Source organism: Camelus bactrianus, chromosome 11, assembly GCF_048773025.1.
Source record: "Camelus bactrianus isolate YW-2024 breed Bactrian camel chromosome 11, ASM4877302v1, whole genome shotgun sequence".
Lineage (NCBI taxonomy): Eukaryota > Metazoa > Chordata > Mammalia > Artiodactyla > Camelidae > Camelus > Camelus bactrianus.
Window position 1 is genome coordinate 31542703 of NC_133549.1, and position 21572 is coordinate 31564274.

The 21572-nt window shown below is 50.2% G+C and overlaps 1 long non-coding RNA gene across 3 annotated transcripts; it reads right to left on the reverse strand.

Moving 5' to 3' along the window:
- Positions 1 to 388: 388 nt before the first annotated feature.
- LOC123612783 (uncharacterized) lies at positions 389 to 18405 on the reverse strand. 3 transcript variants are annotated; one of them, XR_012510128.1, is made up of 5 exons: positions 18253 to 18405; positions 17851 to 18033; positions 15649 to 15781; positions 15015 to 15183; positions 389 to 821 (listed from the first exon to the last, which is right to left on the reverse strand). It is a non-coding gene; the product is annotated as an uncharacterized LOC123612783 (long non-coding RNA). The 3 variants fall into 3 exon arrangements; XR_006720065.2 differs by lacking the exon at positions 15649 to 15781; XR_012510127.1 differs by having other exon boundaries at positions 15015 to 15781.
- Between the last annotated feature and the right edge of the window lie 3167 nt (positions 18406 to 21572).

The window sequence follows — 21572 nt, forward strand, 5'->3', positions numbered from 1 at the left end:
CTAGTTAATCCAACTTTCAGGTCTCAGCCCAGACATTACTTCCTCAGAAGCCCTGCATGAGTTTTTTTTCCTTCCTAGCACTTATCAAGGTCATAATCACATACCTGTATTGCTCTTTTGTTCGTATTTGCTCCCTCACTGGCCCCACTGGACTGAAAGCTCATGAGGTAGGCGCTCTGTTTTGCTCACCACTGAATTCCTGCGGGGATGCCTGGTGCTTGCCTGGCTCATGATAGGCGTTCAATAAAATAAACACACCTTGAATGAACGTGCAAAGGAGTAAGCGCTTCCCTACAGTGATAGTTGGATACTTCATGACCAGGGCACCTTAGACAGCATAGCCAAGTCAATGTGAAAAGAAAACGGATGTGAAAAACTGTTTGTGCAATGGTAGACACACTTCAGTTTATTCATGAACACTATGAATATTTATCGATTATCCACCGATGATCTGCTGTGAGCCGAGCGTTGTCAACATTGGGACAACGGAGGAGGTGGATGTGAACTTTGCTCTTAAGGAGAGCGAATTCTGGTTGAGGGGGAGACAGGTGGACCATGAAAAAGTAAACAAGTTAGTTTTAGTTAGTGATAGATCTGGAAAAGAAAGAGACAAGGTAATGGAACAGAAATCCTTGTGAGTGGGAGGCTTCCGGAGACGAGGAGGTGGCGATGGTGGTGATGTTGGCGAAGTGGGTCACAGGGTGAGTGTTGACCCCGGGGAATGTCATCTGGTCATAGAGCAGGGGCCAAAGAGGCAGCGTGCACGAAGGGGTTGCTGTTTTCCAGTTTCAAAGCTGAAGCCCTCCCAGCATCTGTGCAGTCTGTAAAAAGGAGGAATTTCAGGCACGTCAAATCACTGAACCACTCGTGTGACTTAGGCATCCTTGTGTGAACTAGCGACCTTCTGACTTTGTGGAGAGATTTCCAGCAAACAAACCAGAAGCTTTTCTTCCTGTGTCAACAGGAAGTGACCCGGTGCTCACCTTTAGAATCCGGATGAATTCCCTGACATGCAGTCTTCCCTTTATCTCAAGCAAAAAGCAGACAGTTGTGCCCTTTGTGTAGCAACTACATGCTTCCCACATACTGTCTCTTATTTCCCTGAAGTTTTGCGATCGTGACAATATGGAACTGAATAAATTTCTGCACATGGCCCTGAAGGAGAGAATTCTCTAAAAGACGCTTAATCCTTTTAATTTAGGAAGACAAGAGGACTATTTATCATGTGATATGGCTTTTTCTGGGGAGTCGGAAAAAACCTACATGGGATCTCTGCTTTTTAAATCCAAATATCCCGGTGGGGGGGGGGTTCAGATGTGATCGAGTCAGTCTGTTCTCTGGAGAGCTGGGGGACACTTTCCCATGTGTCGGGTTACAGGCTGCTGGAGAGAGCCTCTGTCCTGCCTCTGGAGGCCCTGGGACCCTGGCTCACTAGCGGATGATTCTTCCACCCTAAGAGAGGATGTCCTCACCATGCCCTTGCTGGAGATCCACGTTTCGATGTACTAGGTTACGTGAGGTCTGTTGGGCCTGGACCACCCTGCCTCATATTTGTTGTTAAGTAACAAGCATCTTCCTCCTGCTAGGCCTTCAGTATGGGGAGGAAGCAGTGGAGAGGGAGCAGAGGGGAGGGCCTAAGAACAGCAGCTCAGACTCCAGACAGACCTGGGGTGAGCCCTGGCTCTGCCATATCCCCACTGTGGACAATGGGCCATTTATTCTCTCCAAGCCTCGGTTTTCTCATCTGCAAAATAGGGATGCTATAGTTCCCACCTTATGGCGTTACCACGAGGTGTATGTGAGAGCATATAGGTGAGGTGCTAAGTGAGGCAACTAGCATAGAGCATAGTTTGCAAAACACACTGGCTTTGACATCAGGCAAATCTTTTTATGGGATGGCGCTTGCTGAGCCCCCATGATAAGCCTCACTCAGAGTCACGTGGCTGGTCGTGAGCTAAATTCTTAAAGTCATCCCCAGTCAGAGACGACATCCTGTGGGGACATGTCACTGCTCCTTCCTGTCCCCAGAGGCCCCTGTCTGATCCATTCACTTCAGGGGCACCCTCTTTTGGAGGGAAGGGGAGACGGCTTACTAACTTGGTGCAGGGGCAGTAACTTTTCCCCACTCTGCCCCCACGCCCCCCAGCATGGTTCAGTATGTTCATATTTATTGTAAACTTGTTGATCCCACACACTCCATTTTCTGACCTGGAAGATACACCCCCTCCATGTTTATGAGAAGAAACCAGTATTCACAGAGTGCCTTCTGTGTTCCAGGTGCTTTTACAATCCTGAGCTCATTCAGTCATTGTAAGTACACTGCAAGGTGATTGGGCCCATTTCACAGATAAAGAAACTGAGACTCAGAGAGGTTAAGTAAATTGTCCAAGGTCACAGAGTTTGAGACAGAGCCAGGTTTGAAGCTCTTCCCACTCTGTTGTATGGACTTAGAGTCTTGGAGTCGTGGTTTTGCCTTTGACCTCAAGCCACCTAAGAACTTACTGAAGAAAACAGCATGTCTAAAAGCAAAGACTGCCAATTGCCTGACCGATTTCCGTATTCTTGTCTTCCTTCCTATTGCCTGTACTTAGAGTGGCAACGTGCCCAGTGGTTAGTAGAGAGACCATCTCCTCCCGCAACAGCAGCCGCTTGGTTTAGGTTGGGTTTCCTGGGAAACACAGATGCTGGGGGCACTTGAGGATCAATACCCTGAGGGAGTGAAAGAAGCAGGACTGGGTAGAGGGAAAAGCTGGGCTGCCATGCAGAGTCCACTTCATGGAATCTTCTGGAGCTGGGATGGCCCTCAGTGTTGTCCTGCCATGAGCCGCGGGGGCTGGGACTTTGAACTGGGAGCATCCCGTCACTGGATTAGGACTCTCCCCATGGAAGAGGCATGAGTTTGGGCAAGGCAATGCTGGTTAAGAGTAACACTCAGAGAGGAACTCAGTGGAGAGCAAGAGGGTGTCAGTTGGGAAGGGTGGGTAGTACACACCACGGCATCCACTATTCCAACTACTGCCTGGGACTTTACCCCACATCCCTTAGTTCAAACACCCAATTCAGGAAACCTGAATGGCTCAGCCAAGTTTTGGATGAACATCCCTAGTTAATACTTGATCTAATCAGAGATGGCTGGAGCCACAAGCATGGCCAGGCTGATCCAGGTCCATGGAGCGGACAATGACCGACGTTTAGTTGAGGCAATCAATATCAGGGAGAGAACCAGAATGCTGCCACAGGAACCAGGAACTCTACACAGTTATTAGGCAAGCCAAGCTACAAATTTATAGTTAAGCTCGCTGTCGGCCAAAGGGAATGGAAAACCCTGACCGTTTGGCATGATTTTCATTATACTTAAGCCAATTCTTTTTCCTATGACCAATTCCAGGTCAATTTTCATTCTTAAAAAAAAAATTATGATCTGATGAGCACAAGCTGGGGTTGAGTAAACAGGAAGGGGAAACTCACTGACACCCTGGCAATCGTGAATTTCACGTGGTCCATCAGCATCACCAGTGAAGGGTGTCTGTCTGTCTATCAGGCTGAGCAGGAGTCTCGATGAACTAAGGACGCAGATTTTCTTATTTTTCTTAGAAGCAGATATTGAGTTTCTAGCACATAGTAGGTGCTCAAGAAATGCCAGTTGGAGGACGGGAAGAATAAACAGCCTCTTCAGTCCTCTGCATCTTAGAAAATGACACCAGCATACACGTGGCTTTTCAAGTTGGAAACCTGGAAATCATCATTTGTCTCTTCCTCTCCTTCCCCAAACTCAAATCATCAGCGTGTTTCTACCTCCAGGAGGCATCTCAAATCCTTCCAGCACCTTCCACCCGAGTCCAAGCCCACACAACCTCCTGCCTGGTCTCTTGCAATAGCCCCCCTCCCTGCTCTGCCTATTTCCACTCCTGCTTCCTCTTAAGCCCGTTCTCTACCATCTAAAAGCATTTATTGTAAAAAGCCTAATCAGAATATGTCAAGCTCCTGCTTGAAACTCTTTGATATCATCCTTTTGGACCTAGAATGGAATCCCAAACTCTTATTGAGACTCAGTTTAATCTGGCCTCTGCTTACTTCTTCAGCTGCATTGTGGGTTCTTCTCAGACATGCAGTGTTCTCATAAGACCAGGGACCTTGTCTGTCGTGTTTACGGCCTTAACTTATCCCCTAGCCCACAGCCTGGTATGAAGGGTCAATATTTACTTGTTGGATGAGCGGATGAATGGATGGTTGGTTGATTGAATGGATGGATGAAGGGACAGTGGGCAGCCATGTTTGATCAGATGCCAGAAGCCTCTCTTTTGGGAAGGGCTCACCATGGACTCCAGAGCTGCCTTCCTCTTGCCAAAGTGAACCCTGGTCTTTGGCCATTGGTAATTCTGTCTGCTGTGATCTATGAGGTTTGGGAAGACATAAGAACAATTGATGCAGTACAACCGTGTAACCACCAAACGTAGTGCAACCTAATGTGAATTAAACACCTTAGGATCTTCACACAATAATTGATCTGACTATTTGTGCTTCTTTCCTTTCTTTAGTCTTCTGTGGGGCTTCAATCTTCCCTCTTGCATTTTAAATTTTCTCTGTTCGGTGGTTGTCTAAGGCAGAGAGTGTTTTTTTGTTTTTTTTTTTCACCTGCAATCTCTTGCATCCCATCAATCAGTTCTACAGAAACACAAGGTCCCCCTTTGGATCTCCAGCCTCACAAAGAGCTATCACCTGGATTGTGTGATGCTTCTTGTTCTAAGTGCATCTTTGATTTATTAAACATCTTTGAATAAAATTCTGTCTATGTTTTACATGTTGGAAAGTTTCCCCTCCCTTCGATATGATAGAAAACCTGAAAGAGAGAAGGGATCTTGAGATTTAGGTGTCCCTTTCTGTCTAGACTTGTCGGCATTCTGAATAGAGGGTACTGTGATATTTTCAAAAGCCTTTCTCTTTTGGGGAAGGCAGACCTCTGAGCACCTCTCTAAAATGTACTTCTAGAAACTGCCTGACATGAATCTCTTTCCAAAGCACATTTTCTTGCTGCCTCTATTGTGCGGTGGCAATAGCCTGGGTTGGAATCAGACAGAGCCAGTGGCACAGCTGTTTACCTGCTGTGTGCTCTTTGGCAGGTTGCTAAACCTCTCTGAGCCTGTCTTAAATACGTTTGGTGTGTTAAATGAGATGATAAGTACAAAAGTGCCTGGCACACAGGACGTACTTGATTTGTGTTAATTTATCTTTCTCCCTTTTTTCCGTTCCACGTCTTGGTTCCTTTTGTATTTATTATGAAAACTCTACATCTTCCTCCAGACTGGCATGATAATCAATGAAGCAAGTTTTTAGAAAAGGACTTAGACAAAACTGTAAACAACAACCCACACACAGCTGTGTGACTTGTCTTCCTGAATCATGCATTCTTTCGTTTATTTTAGGAGAATTCATTGTGCTGGGTACTAAGATGTGTAAGAGACCTCTGTCTCTGTTGAGGGAAAACCAAGTGGGCAAATCCACAGGTCCTTCCGGAGGCCAGTTCTCAGCCACGGAGATTGGAGGAAATCATACTGGGAGAATGATTGGCGCGAAATGGGTTCCATTAGTCATTCCAGGAGAGCTTTCAGCCAACTCGTACTTCACCATGTGCTCCAACCTCAGGACACTCAGTAAAGCCAATTGTCATATTGGTGACTACTGGTACCAAGACCTATTTCTGTGTGTCCAGCACTGGGCTTAGCTCTGTGGATGGAGGTTGGAGGATCCTGATGGTCTCACTTTGAAGGTCCGCACACCTGGTCTGGGGAAACAGCTCTTAACTTCTGTATGACTCAGTTTCCTCATCTGGGACATGAGGACAATGTTAGTATGTATCTCGTAGTGTTGTTACGACACTTAAATGGGGTGTGATGCGCCAGGTTTGAAGTGCTCGGAGCCACGCCAGCACATAGCGAGTGCTCTGAGGCCATTTGTTAAATGACTTGCCCTCCAGAGTGTCTCTGCCGGAGCTTCACATATTACTACCTAAAGCGGCACCAACGGCTCAGATGATTAGCATAAAGGATGTTAAATATTAAATTTTTGTGGATACAATGAGCAATAGCCAAGATAGATGGTGGACTGAGCAGTCACCGCCGCCCAGGCATAAACAGAAGAAAAGAATCTGGTAACGCTGGTCGCCCAGGTTCTTCAGACAAGAGTTCCAGGTCTAGACCTCCTTTTGGTTTTGCCGCCAACTCCCGGTTCAGCCAGAAGCCCCGCAGACTCTGCAGCTGAGCTGTGATTGAAAAGTGACCCTTTTCTGCAAAGGGGTTTCGGAGAGCCTGAAGTGGCAGAGGGCGGGGACTCACCCACACGTGGGTGCCTTTATGCCTCTTTGTACGTGTGGCAGAACTACCTCTAATGCGGTGCTTCCGTCGGGAGCCAGTTGAGAGGGGAAGCCGTGGAACTCCCCCTCCTCTAACTAGCAGAGGCCCTGTTATGTCCCGAAGAGCCTGACCGCTATTGAGTGAGCAAACGGGCTGAGGGCAAACAGCATCTGAAGTGTCTAGAACATCTCCTGCCGCGCAGCCTAGACCTCAGATATTAAGCCATTCCTACCTTATGACATAATTAGAAACGGGTCAAGTGTTAGACCACGTGGAACAGACAGCTTGAGGCACAGAATTGGAGAAAAGGAAGTCAGGACAGTGTGGCCAGAGGCTATACTTGGTCTCCGGAGACCAGGGTTTAGTTCTAGCTGCTTCTCATACCAGCTTGGTGATCTTGGGCAAATCAGCAACTTCTCTGAGCCTCAGTTTTCTCAACTGTAAAAATGTAGTTCATTTTTTTCAGTCTGGCCAAGGTGGCGATGAAGGGCTGGAATGCTCCCAAAACGCAATGACCTCCCCCACACAAGGGCCGATTCTTCTCTTGCCCTTGCTGGTCCCCTCTTTCCTGAAGTGTTGCGTGCTGATTTGTGTGCCGTCGCCAAGCCTTGCCCCCAGCAGCCATCTCTGCAGTGGTTGGTACAGTCAGTGCTCAGCAGTTCACCTGGAGAGAGGTGATTTTGTCTTGAGTAGCCCCCTTTCTCCAAAGTTCATTTTCTCCTCTGACTGGCTGGGGTCTGCGAAGCATGCTTCCTTCAGCGCCCCGCAGGGCCCCTGCAAAGGATGCACTTGAGTATGTCGGTCTGAGTGTGAGCCCAACCAAATATCCTCCACGTCCGTACTCGGAGCCCCACACTCACAGCCACACCTGGGCCCTCGGAGCCCCACCCTCAAACCCAGCCCTCACTGTGCCACAGGGCCAGCTTCCGAAATCCCGATCCGGCTGTATCACCCACATAGTCATCAGCGGTGCCTCACTGGCTGCAGGACAAAGTCCGGACTGATTAGCGTGACACACGAGGCCCTGCTAAGCTGGCCTCTGGCCACTTGCTTTCTGCTCTCCCGGCCAGCTTTAGTCCCAGCTCCCCTCCCACTCCCCTGATGCACATCCTCACACCCGCCCTGAGCTGCGGTCACAGGCCTGCCTGATGCCTTCATTTATTTACAGTCGTGGTTCCCGTGCCAGAAAAGTCTTCTTCCCCCTCTGGTGCCTGAAGAATCCCACTCTTTCTCTTTTAAATCTCAGCTCGACCATCCCCCTGGGGGAAGCTTTCTTCCCCTGGAAGTTGGAGTCTGCTCTCTACCCTGAGAACTCTTGTGGCATCTTGATATTTATGACCTTAAGACCCTGACGTGTTCCTCTTGGGGACACTTTGGAGCTGAGACTGTGATTCTCTCATCTTTGGACTTCAGCCCATGGCACACAGTAGGTGCTCAATAATTGTGTTCTGAAAGAAGTGAGCGTGTATATGTCACCTTAGGGGCATGTGAGCTCACAAGGATCTCAGAACAGGGAAAAGGAAGGAAAAAGAGAGATGAAGGCCGGCTTAGAAGCGAGCAGTGGTGCCCTCTGGAGATGACAGGCCCCCTGGTCTAGTCTGAGTCCCTTCAGATGTCGTCCTGGACTTCCGTCCTTGGAGCTGAGTCAGTGGAAGCAGCAGCAACAGCAAATAAAAGGAGCGTTTGTCAATGGGCCCATGGGAACTGGTCCCTTCAGAAACAGGCTGCTCTTCCCTGTCAATACGTTCCTGCCAGTTCTTAGTCCGGCCCGACCCCTCCCACTGGCTCCCGTACAGATCCTTGCCGTGAGCCCGTCTTGAGGGCCGGCGTTCACATGCAGGAACAGTGGAGCTGGGAGTTTGAGGTTTGGATCCCAGTGGCTCCATTTTCTAGCCCAGTGACCTGGTTATTAAACCAATTGGGACTAGTAAGGCCAGCTGAAGTAGGTAACACAACTGAAGGTCTTGGTACACTACCTTGCAGGTAGTAAGCGCTCAATAAATGCAGCTGTCATTTTCTTGGGCTGCCTTAGAGCAAGCAGTTCAACGACCACAAATGAATGCACATATTGCAAGAGGAAATTATGAATGTACTTTATATAACATCCTCATGGTTCCTTTATGAGGCTGGCATTTGTTTTCTAAAAACAAACTCATTTTGAGGTTGGATTTGGGACTTGGTGATCACATTGAGGCCAACAGATGCCAGAGGTCTCTGGGTCCCTGGGTGTCTTTCTGGGTAGTTTTTCCCGGCCCTTTCTCACAAAAACCATCTTTCTGATGTGTTCTTCTATCATTGAAATATTTACACTGGAGATGGCACCAGCTCCAGAAAGGAACACGCGTACACAGAGAGCTAGCAAAAGTTTCCTGGATTTTGAGAAATCGCTGATTCATCAATGATATTTGGATCGATGAGTCAATTCTTCATTTTTACACAAAGCAGTGGGGTGCTAGAGCTGACTCCCACTGGCTGAGAGCTGACTGTCCACATCTCTTTCATGCTCTACATTCAGGAACATCACATTGGTAACTTGAAATCAACCATGTGGGAACATATCATAGAAACAGGCAAACACTATGGATCAGCGCTTCTCCCCTCCCCTGGAGGGCCAGCTATTAAACATTTACCAGCCCACCACCACACCCAATGGAAATGAGAAACAGAGAGATCGAGTGACTCTTTCAAAGTCACACAGCACAGTAGCTTAGAAGAGAAATGGTTAAGCAGGACTTTTTAGAACATGTAAGACTTCAGTCGGGCTTCTAATGGTGTATGATAGAGACCAGATTAGAACAGAAAGATAGATAAAATAATGGCCCCCTTAGATGCCCATGCCCTAACCCCCAGAACCTATGAATATGTTATTTTATATGGCAAAAGGGACTTTGCAGATGTGATTAAGGGTTTGGACCTTGAGATGCTAAGATTGTTTTGGGTTATCTGGGTGTGCTCAATTTCTTAAAGACTTGAGAGAACTTTTCCTGGCTGGGTAAGAGGGATGAGACAGAAGGAGGGGAAATTCAAAGTGTGAGAGAGACCAGAATTTGAAGATGGAGAGAGGGTCAGGAATGTGGGTGGCCTCTAGGAGCTAAGAAATGGCTTACGAGTCCTCCCCCTCTCCCTGGCTTGGCCTCAAAAATATAAATTTTTTTTTTGCTGTACACCTGAAACTAACATTGTAAATCAACTACTCTTCAATTAAACAAAAAATAGAAGAAGAAAGCTAATAGTGAAGCTAAAAGTTAGTTGCTAAAGGAAAAATAGGGAAAGCGTGGCTGCAGGGGAGATGTCTCGGCAAAGTCTTGTGGGCAGGAGGGGCAATGCATTTTCAAGGAACCGAGAATAAATTGTTTGTCTGTATGGAGGCCTCAAGTGGAATCAGAGTGGGAAGTAACTTGGGGAGGGCAGGTCTGGGTCTCTGTGTGGCCCCCTGGGAACAGCTGGCAAGTGGCAAGGACAGAAGCAGTGGCAGTAACAGACTGATGGGCAGGGCTCTTAATGTAGATGCCTACAGGGGCCAGGCAGGTACTCTGAAGTGGGTGGAATGAGGGACAAGTAAGGAAAACGTCCTGAGGATCACGATGAACGGTAATTACACTTAGCTTCAGGGTGGGGAGCAATAGGGGGTGGTGGAGACTGCGGTGAGCTGGATGGTCCCACCAGCATCGGCATCCTTGCTCCGCAGGAATGTGGGCCCAATGTGGCCAGAGAATTAGCTTTTTCAAGAGAAGCCAGAAATCCTGAGTTCCTCTGATGTCTAGTTCACTGATTTTTTAACCTGTGTGGGCCACTGTCATCTGTGTCCCATTAAAGCACATCCCTGGGCCAGCTTTCGACCTTTATCTCCTGCTCCCAGCTTTCTTCCCTCCTGATTTTTAGATTCTGTGCCGAATCCCCCCGTGGACTGAGTAAGCTTCTGGGGTGATCACACAAGTCAGTAGTGGGAGGGCTCGAAGGGGGCGGAGTCTGGCCTTCCTGCTGGTACGGGCCCAAGTGACTCACTATAAAAATAAGACATGAGAGCATTTCTCCTCTTCCATCCCTTTTCCCTCCAAAAAGGAAAACAAAAAGGAACAAATTTTGCTGGCTTGCTGGCCGGCTTACAAAATACCTGCTGATTCCATCTCAGACCCTGGACTTTGATGTGGAGGAAGGACGGTCTCGCTCTTTGGGTTGGCAGGGATGGGCGGCCACAGCCCACACTCCTGGCTGTCCTCCCTCCTCCCTCGCCGTTTTGCCCGGGACCTGCCCAGACTCACCTGGAGGCTTGGGGAGGCGAGGGGAAAAGGGAGGGCAATTCTTTGGATTTCTTGTCAGAAACCAATTTACGCTGCATTGAGCTGAACAGAATCCAGTATATTTCTTCCCCAGAGGAACCATTTATTTATTTATTTGGGGGTAATTGATCCTCCTTATTTTCCTGTGCTGCTGGCTGGAGTGTTGCTGAGGAAGCACTTTTAAGTGGTAAAGCGCGTAGACAGGAAAAACTGAAAGCAGGGGGAGAGCCTGCCCTGGGCGTTTCCTGCAGGAGCAGACCCCTGTTTCTGGCGTGGGCACCTGCAGCCATGTCTCAGGGAAACGGGACGCTGGTCTTGACAGAAGGGGAGCCGGAGCTGACTTGCGGGGCTGGACGGTGTGGTGGTCGGGAGCTCTGGCTCCGGGCAAGACCATTCTGCTTACTTCCACTGCTGATGCCTTGCGTGATCTTGGATATATCAAGCTCTTGAAGCCTCAGTTTCCTTACGTTACAGGATGTTGGGAAAATTGACTAGGGGTGCGTATGTAGTGAAGTAAAGGGCTTTGCTGTGACTTCTTGATGTGCCATAGCTGCGGACACGCAACCCACACTGCACACACCCCAAGTGCGGAGACACACACCCCTGTGCCCATGGCAGACAGGTGTCTGTCTGTTTTCAGATCCATCCTCTGTCCTTCCCCTGCTTCCGTCTGTGAGGGAGGGGATTACACGGATCAGGCTCTCTTGCCCTCTGGCTTCCAGGCTGGCTTGGCCACTGAGGGGCATTAGTGAAAGACTGGAGGATGGAAGGAAGGGAGAAGCTAGGGAATGCCTCCCTTACGCTGTGTTTCCTGTGGCTACTCTGGAAACTTCTGTGCCTCCTCTGTGACCTCAGTACCCGCAGAACGTGCTGGAATTTCACTGTGGAATCTTCTTGAACACTTGTACGTGCTAAGTGCTGTACATGTATTTTAATCATACTTCGTCCTCTGAATGACCCTGTGAAGAGGATGCTACCACCATTAGCCCCATTTTACAGATGTGAAAACTGAGTCTCAGAGAGGTTAAACTGCCTGCTGTCCATCTCACCGCTAGTCCCTAGTGTGGCCAGTCGAACTGACACAGTTGGACTCTAGAGCTTTTGATCACCAAGGCAGGTGCCTTACAGAACTGAGGACTGGCTCAGGCCTGGCTTTCGCTAACCACCAGGCCCTATGGGCTGACACTAGCCGACACTGGGCCTTTACTAGTGATGCTTCCTGCCCTATAGCTCCAAGAAGGGGAGAGCTGCCTCCCAAGGCTGCAGCAGTTCAAGTTTTGACAGACACCACTAGCTGGGCCCGAGAAAGGTTCTGCAGCTTTGATGGGCGACAAGATCCCATCCAGGCAGTTCCCGGAGATGGCTTTGCTCTGAACAGACAACTGAATATAAAGGAGAGGAAAAAGTGGAGGGGCGGAGGGAGGGAGAGGAAGGCGAGGGGGCGGGGGGAGAAAGTCCCCGATTCACAGAGCCCAACCCCGAGCAGACACTCTCTGATGACCAGGGGAAAGACTTTGAAAAGTGGAGGGGCAGCGCCTCAAACCCTGTTCCCTGAAAGTGGGGGTGGATCCCGGCAGAAATCACATGGGGACCCCTGCTGTGGAGCCAGGGAGACCGGGAAAGAGTCCAGGTGATAAAAAAAAAAAAAATGTTAATAGAGGACTGAAATACATCTGGTTGTAATTCCAGTCTTCTGATTCCCAGTTTGAAATCCTGGGGAACGAACGCTGTCAGGCTGCTACCTCTCTCTCCTGGTGGACTCCACTCACCTGGGATGGTGCCACTCAAAGCCGGTGCCCCTTTTGTTGGTTTGTGATGTGAGAGTCGCCATATTCCACGTGGCCAAGCAGGCACCTCGGTTTGAACAGCTCTCTGTTAAGCACCTTCTTTTCTTCCAGATCCCTGAACTACTCACTGTCCACAGATGACAACATCTGGAAGGGAGATGGACCTCTTTCTCCAAGAAAGATGGGGTGTCCATGACTCTAGGTGGAACACCATCGGCGTCTCCAGTCCATTGTCCAGAAAGGACATCTTAAGGCACAAAAATGGGGTCTTGTCACTTCCCTGCTCAAATTCTCCAATGCTTTCCTAACGTGCTTAGAATATAATCCAGACCCCTTGCTTGGCTAACCAGGTCCTACGTTGTCTGTCCTTGCCTTCTGAAAACCTCACTTTGAACCATTCTCCACTTTGCTTGCCACGATCCAGCTGAAGGCCTCCTCTCAGTTCCATGAACACACTCACTACCACAGGGCCTTTGCACATTCACTTTCTTGTTCTTGGGACCCCCTTCAGACTCTTTACAAACCTGGCTTCTTTGTATTCTCTGCTCTCAGCCTCAGAGCCCATCTCCCCACCAGTGCCTCCGAGCCACTCTGCTGGGCTCTTCCTGGATGCTAGGTCCTGTCCCCTTCCTGCTCCTGACAGCTGGGGCTGGCAGGCTCCTACCTGCAGATGTGGCAGTTCAGCCCTTATAGGTGTGACTGTGAACTCGTGTGTCTGTTATTTTAAGCCAGCAGTGTCTCCAAATGAGCACTGTCCTCTTGGAAGCACTCAGCTCTCTTGGAGGTCTCAGGGATTCTAGTCGGGTGGCATCAATCTGGCTGGGACTCACCTTCAGACCTGTCGTCCCGTTCACCCCTCTCATGACAATCTTCAGCCTTCAAGCAAGACTTGGATGTCTTTGGAATGGAAGGCTGCCTCTCTGGAGAGGGCTGTGGTCTGGGGGTTGGAAACCAGGCACATGGCAAGAGAGAGGGGTGACTTCCTCGTGTGCATGTTAAGGTTTTTTTTGTTTTTGTTTTTTTTTTTTTGCAAGTGTCCTTCTGCCTGGACTAGAAGCAAAGCCAGCCTTCCCTGCCCCTTGGTCTTTGCAGAACCCAATGCTTGTGCTTTGTATGGTGTGCAGACAGGCAGGTCGGTGGCCACTGGGCTGATAAGGAAAGACACCTTGGTGGTTTGACAGGACACTCAAGCATCACATGTGTGGCCGCTGCTCCCTTTCCTCTTCCCTCCCACATGGCCCCCGACTGTCCTGCGGAAACTCTCACCCTCTATCCGTCCTCTGCGGCTTGTCTCTCCGTCCTCTGGCTGCAGGGAAAGGACGCAGCCCGCATTTCCACGAAGAGCTCGATGCCGGGGCTTTGCCGAGGGCCTTTCTCTTATCTCTGCTTTCCTTTCTCAGAAGATGTTCGGGGCCGGCTTCAATTTGGGGATTAATCTAACCAAAGTACGGAATCTACTTCTCTGCATGGAGAACGCTCTCCAGGCTGTTGTTTATCTGTCCTCCTCCCACCCCCCTCCCTGTTTCACCCTAATCTTTGGAGCTTAAAAAGGCTTAAAATGCTTCCCAGGCATGCAATCGCTCTTCAGAGGCAACTATTGATGGGCTAAACAGAAACGACTTCGAAACTGAGTGTGTGAACTTTCGTCCGTGACTGCACTGCCAGAAGTCTAGCGGAAGGGGAAGGAGGGGCATTTAATGTCTTATATTGTCTGATATTTTCTTCCTGGAGAAAGGCTGGCCATCTCGATGGTCAAATATGGAAAAACTGAACCTGCAGGGGAGGTGGCGATGCAGAGTGGCCCCCTCCCTTCTCCTTCCACCTGTTCAGCTGATGAGATGGTGACAATGGGTGTGGTGGCCTCATCCCAGCACAGAGCAAGCCCTGGGCTCTGACCACACCCTGGGAGGAGGAGCTATTTTCCTTCACATCATCCCACTGATTCTCATATCATCAGCCCACCCGCAGCAAAGTGACACATCGGAGTAGAATCACAACATCCAAGTTGCCCCTTGCAGTGTGAAGACTGCTATATGAGGAGACTGAGGCTTGGAAAAGAGAAATGACCTGCCCATGATATCTCAGTTACTCAGGTGTTGTGTTAAGATCCAAGCCAAAGTTCAGACTCTGCAGCCTTCCAGCTGCTCCCTCCTGGTCCAGCTGCTTCCCATAGTGATGGGGGAAGCTGTAAAATGGCTGATGAGCCCTTTGCGGTGGTAGAGAAAGAAAGGTCCATGAATCATTCCCAAATCAAATCAAGTGGAGACTCCAGCAATAGGATGGGAAAGAAGGGACCCAGAAGAAGGTATACCTCCCAGATGAAATGAACATGCAAAGAACAATTTACTTGAGCCAACTGGGGAATTAGAATCCAGTGACTGTAAAACCTACCACCTGGGGCGTGTTAGAGCTGACCCTGCATATGGGGAGTGGGTGGGGAATTAAGGGCAAAGCCAGGTGACTGAGACAGTGATGACTGTTCCTGAGGGGAGCCAGAGGCTCGAAATCTCTCGATAATTCCACGCCTTTCCCCTCACTCTGCATGGGTGGGCAGGCTGAGCTCAAGGAGCAAAGAGGACATGGGACACGCTACTTGCCTTGGTAGCCTCTGTCAGTGCTACTTCAGAGGGAGACTGCAAGCACCAGTTTCGAGGTAGAAACCTTTGCTGCTGACATTTGCTTTTGCATCTTCTACTCATGTTGTTGAGAAAGCGATAAATGTCTGACGCTTCCTTGAGCATCTTCTCCAGCTGTGGAAGGACAAAACTGGCAAGAGGTGAAGGGAAGGGGTTTAGTAATAAGAAGAGCTACACATATGGAAGTCTGTGGATACTTGTCCCTAGTGCTGGAAGGAACGGGGGACCCTGGCTCTCTTGCTAAATCACCCAAGCAGCATGTGATACCTACCTGGGGACACCTGGAATATCCAGCGGTGTCCTAATGAAATGATAAGGGGGCACGTCCTCCTCCCCAGCATTTCTACAGGGAAGACTTACCATCCCCACCCCAAGACAGGGAATAGGTCTAATAAATTACACTTCAGGAAGCAGGATGCGTGCAAAACGTCAGGGCTGTGTACACACTCGGATGGCCCCGAGCACAGAAAATTTATCACCCTCAGGGTAGACACACAGCAGGCGCCAAGCAGGAGGAAGTGGCCTGGAGTGTGTCCCCCTGAAGGGTTCTTGGAGCTGATAAGGAAATACCAACAGCAATGCAGGGGACATTTACCTCCAGGGTGGGGGTAGGACTCGGAGCCCGAGGGATTTGGATGTTGCATTCGTGGGCCCCTTCCATCTTCGTAAGAGAATATTGCCATCCCTGGGTCCTACCCGGGTGTCTCAGCCTTGGCACTGTTGACATCCTAGGTCAGACAATTCTTTGTTGGGGGTGGAGGGCTGTCCTGTCCGTTTTAGGCTGTTTAGCATTCTCCCTGGCCCCTGCCCACCAGATGCCAGTGGCACAGCACCAAAAATGTCTCTAGACATCGCCAAATGTCCCCAGGGTGGGGCAAAATGCCTCCCCCCACCCCGGTGAGAACCATTGGTCTACACAGGGGAGACAAAGGGTGCTTGTGTTTCTCTGTTTGGCTGCCGGAACCGCCCGTGGCTTCTGGTCTCACTCTGGAAGTCCACTGTGGGCCCCCCGCCCCTTCGTGATCCACTGATCTGGCCTCACCCAACGTTTCTTCCCCAGCAGCTCCCTTGTTAGGGACTGTGTGTTTGCCGTTCCTTCTGCCTGGAATGCCCTTTGCCCCTCCCCTTCCCCTTCCCCTGTAGCCACACGGCTCATTTCCTCACCTATTCAGGTCTCAGCTCCAGTGTCACTTACTTGGAGACATTGTCCCCCAGCCTTTCAAGCTGAGGCGCATCCCACTCCTGTCAGACTCTAAGCCCTTATCCTTATTCTGACTTGCCTTCCCCCGTAGTTCCATTCGCTCCTGGCCATCCTGCACCTGGTGCCCATCTTCCTCATCAGAGCTCACGCCCCTTGAGGACAGGACCCTGACCACTAGGCCAGTTGCTGTCCCAGATCTCCAATGGGTCTCGCCGTCATAGGTGCTCAGACCCCTGGTGACGGAATTAGGACAGAGACCGTGCCTGCGCTGGTCACCAGTGTGAACTGAGTGCCCATGGAATGTTAATGAGGGCTGCTGAGTTATGATTAATGAATTCTTGCAATGGTGTCCTCCCTTACACGTGTGAGGTGGGGGTAAAAGAGAAATCAGAAGTAACCAAACAAAATAAATGCGCTGGGTGGCCTCCTGGGCTCAACTCTGCATGAGGCTAAAAGCTTGGCTTGGAATCAAACTGATCTGGATTCAAATATCTGTTGTGGGTCCTGATGGAAAAGTCACACACTGGCTGTTGGGTCTTTGGCGATTGTTAACTCCTCCAGGAGTCAGTTTCCCCCTGTAGACAATGGGGATAAGGGTAGTCTCCTCACTCCGCCCTACACCCCGGTCCAGGTTGCCGGGAGGAGAACATGAGATGTGGACAAATGCTCGGCCCGTCCTGAATGCAACAAAGGCCACTCTCCGTTACATATAAACACGGGCTGGTCGTCACCCAGGTTGGGGTGGGGACAACACACTCCATTCCCAAGAAGGGCTAGAAGACCACAGAGGAGGGGAGGAAGCTCTGGATACCAGGGTTCACTGCAGAGGTGGGACAGAAGCCAGGGATGCCCGGCTCATGATCAACTCCATTCACATGGCACTTGACTTAACAAAGCTCTTTCGTGGTCGTCTCCTTTGGTCCTTGCAATGCAGTGGAGCAGCTACACTTTCCCTCGTGATGAAGAAAGAGAGGCTCAGAGATGCTGATGGACATGAAGAACAGTGAGGAGGGCAGCACCCAGACTCCGGTCCGGTCTCCTGACTCTAAATTCACTCCAATTTTCAAGGACTCTGAATGTAGTACACATGCACTGAATTTGACGGTAATACACACTACCATTCGGCGGGGCTCCAGGGGGCCAGGTGCTGAGTGAAGAGCTTCACAGGCATCGTCTTCATTTCACTGGTGCCACAGCCCTGGGTGGGGTCCTCTTATCACCCACTCTGCAGAAGCTCAGAGATGAAGACACTTTCTCAAGGGGGCAAAGCCAGGTGCAAATTGGGGTGAATCAGGCTCCCCATGTGAGCGTCTACCCCCTAGAGGTAGACCTGCCCTCCAAGCAGAAGCATGACAGTCCTCGTGTCCCCTCGTTCCCATGACCTGGTGTGGTTTGAATAGGTCAGGCGATGGTGGGCGATGGTGAGGAGAGAAAGAGGAATGGCTAGGCCTTCAGCCTGGGCAAGTCCCACCAAGCACATCCCCCGGAAGCTCCCTGAGGATGAGCAGAGAAGGGGGCTGGCCGAGTTTGGGGCTCGGGGGGACCCGAGTGGTGTCTGCTGCCGCCTCCCTCCTCCCCAGCCTTCACTGGGCTCACCTGGCCAATGTCATCATGGTGGGGTCAGCAGTGAAGGGCCTCCTGGGTCTCTGAGCTTCAGAACAGCAGTCCAGGGCCATGTGGGCCACCAGCGGGGGGCTGGAGGTCTGCTCTTGTCCAGACTGCAGGCAGCTTGGGGACTGTGTCCTTTGGGCTCTGTATGCCTGGCTCACGGCAGGCTGCCTGCGTGTGGAATGAATGAGTGAGTCATAAGTGAGTGGACTGTGGTCTTTCCTTCCGTAACATTCCTGTCCTGACTCGGGCTCGGTGTGGCCCCGGGGTTAGGACAGCACGAGGAGGTCTCTGGATCTGTTCTCCAAAGGCCCACGGACCTGAGACAACTTTCCGTATTTCTGTCTCCACCCTTCCCTTGTCCTAAGTCGCTAAGAGTTACCGTCATACCTTCACGCCAGTGGCTGCGAGAGAATCTTGCAACATGCAGCTGTCTGGGTGTCCCGGAGCCTGGAATGGACCCTTTCCCTCCTACTCCTGATGGTGGGAGCCTGAGAGCATCGCTGCGTCCCTGCCACTCCGATCCTGCCTCCCCTTCTCAGAGGCTCTGCTGGAACGGACTCAGAGAGGGAACAGAGGTCCAGCCCTGGGTTATACTTTCAACAAGGAGAGTCACTCAGCCGTGGCCCCTGGGTCAGCTCGCCAGTTCCCCGTGAGTTGGGAGGAGGATGGTGTGAGAGGGAGCTTTGAACCTTTTCTTCTTGGGAATGAGAAGAGCCCATGAGTAAATATAGGCATTGGAGAGATTCTCTCAGTGTCCTATTCATCCCCGGAAAGGGAAAAAGGAACAAAAGAACAAAACCACAGGGGCCTGGAAGAGTCCAGCAGCTTCCTGAGGGTGACGCGCCATCGGGAACAACCGATGGGAAGGTTCTTTATCTGGCTGCCTGGCTCCGGGCAAGACTCCCCTGAGGAAGGCTCATGTCTGGACAGACCTCGCTCACAGACGACTTCCTCACCAGCAGAGACTCGAATCAGGGCCCTTGCTCTCCCCCGAGTGTGGAGCCAGCCTTGGGACACAGCTGTAGCACAGGGGTTCCAGGTACAGGCTCTGAAGTCAGGCTTCCTGGGTTCAAATCATCCTCCTGCCACTTAATAACCATGAGACCTTAGAGAAGTTTGTTAATGTCCCTGGGCCTCAGTGACCCATCTATAAAATGGGGAGGATAGCTCCTCCCTAGGTCATGGTGAGGATGGAGTGCGTCCATACGTACTTCAGACAGTTCCTGGCACGTAGTAGTGGCTCAGTTAATGTTAGGTATTGTTGTTATACCGCGAGTTTAACCCTCCTGCAACAAGTTGCCTTTCTAACCTAAACTCCAGCCTATGACCTGGAGCCTTCCAGAACCTTCCAGACTTTCAGTCTTCTGCTGGCCAACAGTGTTAGGAATTCTTCAAGGTCTTCTCAAGGACAAGCCTGGGGTCATGTAGGGACCCTATCTTTGCTCACTGGCCTTGGTTCAAGGACATTCCTTTGACTTGAGAGGGCATCCCCTCCCATGGGTCAAGGGAGCCATCACAGAAGTACATGGGACCCCCCCAGGAACTCCTGCGTCATGTAAACACTGGTGGAAAAGGAGAAGGACACTAGAGAGCAGACAGCAGAGCCCTCCAGACCTTCGCCGGGGCACAAGTCCATGGAACATTGCCAGTGAGCTGTTGAGCTCCTACAGAACTCCTGAAGCCCCTCCCACTGTGTCACTTAGCAGACAAGGCAATGGATGAAGAAATGTACCCTGCTGGTTCCTATCCGTGTAGGATGTCTCTCTCTCCCCCAGAGGACTTCTCAGGAACCATATTAGCCATGAAAAGAATCACTGCTTGCTTAAAACCTGGTCCTAAAAAAGTTAGGTAATAGGACAAAAAGATAATTCTCATACATTCGATGCTTATTACGTGTCAAGTATTGGACCAAACCTTTATATACATTATTTCATTTGATTACCACCACAACCCTATGAACTAGGTTCTCTATTATCTCCACTTTATGGATGAGGGAACCACGGTTCAGAGAGGTTAAGTATCTTGCCCAAGGTCACACAGCTAGGAAGTGGTGGAGCTGAGGTTCAAATCCAGGTCTGTTTGACCTTCGAGCCCAAGTAACTTTATTACACATTAGGGAATGGAGACTCCTAATAAAGGAATCGTCCTTATGACCTCTCTTCTGATTGCTGGGGTATTTCAGTTAAATATACACTTTCTTTCTTAGCAACAGGGATATTCGGGGTCCTGTGCATGAGACTTACTGTTCCCTATTACCAAAGAACATTTTTTTTCCTACTCATTTTAGGTGATATTGTGAAAAGGACACTTGACCCAGATACGCAGTATCTTTTGGAATAACCCGATCGCCGCAAATGCCTCTTAATTAAACCATGACCTTCCACCCAGTTTATCTTTTTTCCTGAATGCACTCTCTCTCTTTTTCTACCCAAACCGCTCTGAGTAAAAACGAGGCTGGACCTGTAAAGCATTAACCTTTTTCTCTCTTCCTCTCTCATATCTGCCGCTCTAGCTCTGGTTCCCATCTCCCATTTCCCCGCAGGAAATTGGCACCTCCAACTTCACCCCCCCACCCCCAAACAAAGCACATCCTCTCCTCCGTGCCCAACCCCCCCTTCCGTTGGAGGCGTCATTGTTCTCCAGCCTGCAGAGTTCAAGGTCAGAGCAGCAGCTTTGATGGCGCCACCTCCTTCATTCCTGCCTGGCCAGGAGTCACCAAGCCCACAAAGCTGCCTCCCCAGCACCCCTGGCGATTGTCTCCCTCCTTGTCCTGAGTCCCAACCCTCCTCACCTCTCCTCGGGGCTCAGGCCCTTTACAATCTGCCTGGCATGAGCTGCCAGAGGTCTTGCCTCCAAAGGACCATGATCACACACTCAGCCTGTTAGGCTGACAGGCCTTCTTAATGATTCTTAATCAGTGTACAGTGTCCTGTGGTGTCATCCTGAACTGCTCACCTTTGGCGAAGGTGTTACAAATAGACTGCCACATCTTTGAGGGCAGAAATCGCACACTTTGTCATTTCCTTCCCTTCCACACCCAATTACCCAACAACACCCAGCATCAGTCTCTGATGCCCCCGTTTGAGATCAATCAGGCCCTATTAGTTATCTATCTAGCATTATTTTAACAGATTCTCAAGGCACTGGAGGGAGGATCACAGATCCCCATAAGATATGTGGGACTGGATCAAAATGACTCAGGGATCCAAAAAGGACTGTTCCAGGAAACAAAAATATCTCCCTCTCTGTGGCGGCCGTGAAATCTGGTTTTTCAGATGCAACAGCAACATTTTTGGCCACAAGAGGGCAGTAAGCACCAGGCTACCGGGACCGAATCGCACCAGACTCCATCCAGGCCTCAGAAGCAAGGGGAGACCTTAGCAGCAGTCATTTGTTTTATTCGGGCGCTGTCAGAAATCTCCAGATGAAATGTATCGCAACAGGCTGATGCAAAGATCTAACGTGTGGCTTCCCCGCGGTATCCAGCATAAACTAAGCTAAATGGGCTTTGGTTCATGAATGTATTTGTGCCACCTTCATTTATTGAGCACCTACTGTATTCCAAGCACTATGCTGCTACCGAGGGTGACAGAGAAGTAAACTGACAACTCTAGTACAGGTTTCTGGAAGGAATCTGCAACCTCTCACCATGTTCCTAGAAGAGTCCCGGATGGCATCTCAGAGGAGGTGACCTTTGAGTTGGGTCT